Source organism: Drosophila sechellia, unplaced genomic scaffold, assembly GCF_004382195.2.
Source record: "Drosophila sechellia strain sech25 unplaced genomic scaffold, ASM438219v1 Y_07, whole genome shotgun sequence".
NCBI classification, from domain to species: domain Eukaryota; kingdom Metazoa; phylum Arthropoda; class Insecta; order Diptera; family Drosophilidae; genus Drosophila; species Drosophila sechellia.
The window spans coordinates 280,047-281,811 of record NW_022611366.1 but is presented as its reverse complement, the minus strand read 5'-3'; the positions used below and the strand labels follow the sequence as shown (position 1 = coordinate 281,811).

General features: G+C 33.0%; 1 long non-coding RNA gene across 3 annotated transcripts; it reads right to left on the bottom strand.

The window, feature by feature from the left end:
* Positions 1-323: 323 nt before the first annotated feature.
* On the bottom strand, positions 324-1,559 carry LOC116803398. Of its 3 annotated transcripts, XR_004363605.1 has the most exons (6): positions 1,541-1,559; positions 1,304-1,390; positions 1,139-1,223; positions 1,018-1,092; positions 940-964; positions 324-344 (listed from the first exon to the last, which is right to left on the bottom strand). It is a non-coding gene; the product is annotated as an uncharacterized LOC116803398 (long non-coding RNA). The 3 variants fall into 3 exon arrangements; XR_004363604.1 differs by lacking the exon at positions 1,541-1,559 and having other exon boundaries at positions 1,304-1,458; XR_004363606.1 differs by lacking the exons at positions 324-344; positions 1,541-1,559 and adding an exon at positions 870-887 and having other exon boundaries at positions 1,304-1,458.
* Positions 1,560-1,765: the final 206 nt, after the last annotated feature.

Sequence of the window (1,765 nt, the reverse complement as noted above, 5' to 3'; positions counted from 1 at the left end):
TTTATGCTCGGACAAACCCACCACTGTAATCAAAATAGTAATCCCAGACTACGAACCGAAGCTGACACAAAATAAACAGTCTTCACAAATTAATAAAAGCAACTAAAACCAAAATACATTTATTTACAATTAATCCCTTAATTTATTAAGATACAAGCTACAAACTATAATCGACGGAAATAACATTAACTGCAACCAACGCACCTGAAAACATAACACAATATTAATAAGATTAATTAAAACAAACATAATACTTACCTCCAGATTAATCGCAAACTGTAAATCCAAAACCATGCATCAGCAGCGATGGCCTTAATATTAGCTGCTACAAACGTACCTGAAAACTAAAACAATATATTAATGCAATTCTTGAATTAATGCTCGGACACCCACCACTGTAATCAAAATAGTAATCCCAGACTACGAACCCGAAGCTGACCAAAATAAACAGTCTTACAAATTAAAAATAAAAGCAATTAAAACCAAAATACATTATTTCAATTAATCCTTCTATATTAAGATACAAGCTACAAACTATAATCGACGGAAATAACATTAGCTGCAAACAACGCACCTGAAAACATAAACCAATATAATGAAATTATAAAAACAAACATAATACTTACCTCCAGATTAATCGCAAACTTGTAGAATCCAAAACCATTGCATTCCAGCAGCGATGGCCTTAATATTAGCTGCTACAAACGTACCGAAAACTAAAACAAATTAATGCAATTATAACTACAAACTACTACAAAACATAAACCAATATAATGAAATTATAAAAAACAAACATATACTTACCTCCAGATTAATCGCAAACTTGTAGAATCCAAAACCATTGCATTCCAGCAGCGATGCCTTAATATTAGCTGCTACAAACGTACCTGAAAAATTAAACAAATATAATGCAATTATAACTACAAACTTAATACTTACCTCCAGACTAATCGCAAACTGGTACCTGAAAACAAAAACAAATATTAATGAAATTAAAATAACAAACACAATACTTACCTCTAGATTAATCGCAAACCTTGGCATACCAGCTGCGACGGCTTTAATATCAGCTGCTACAAACGTACCTGAAAACTTAAACAAATATTAAAGCAATTATAATAACAAACACAATACTTACCTCCAGATTAATCTCAAACGTGAAGAACTCAAAACCACGCGGATCTCAGCTGCGACGGCCTCAATAAAAGCTGCAACAAATGTACCTGAAAACAAAAAACAAATATTAATGCAATTATAATTACAAACTTATTAATGCAATTATAACAACAAATTTAATACTCACCTCCATATTAATCGCAAGCTTGAAGAACCCAAAAACCACGGCATCACAGCTACGACGGCCTCTAAATTAGCTGCGCTACAAACGCACCTGAAAACAAAACAAAAACAAAAATTTAATACAATTTAAAAACAAACATAATACCCACCTTCAGAACAGCCTACCTAAAAAAAAAACACACCTGAATAACAATAATTAATACAACTATATAAATAAAACAAATACAAACATAATACTTACCTCCAAATATCGTTCAGCCTGGGCCCCTGAAAAATACAAAAGAAAACCAATGAAACCACAAAAACAATTAACAAATGTAATACTTACCTAAAATTATCTTTACATTTCATATTCCATGGCCCAAATCGCTGCTACGGTCCCCGACAACAATCCTTGACCCGGAACATCCTGAAACACCATGACCTCTTCCGATGCGGCGGTCCTCGGCAACTTTTCCTGATCTGG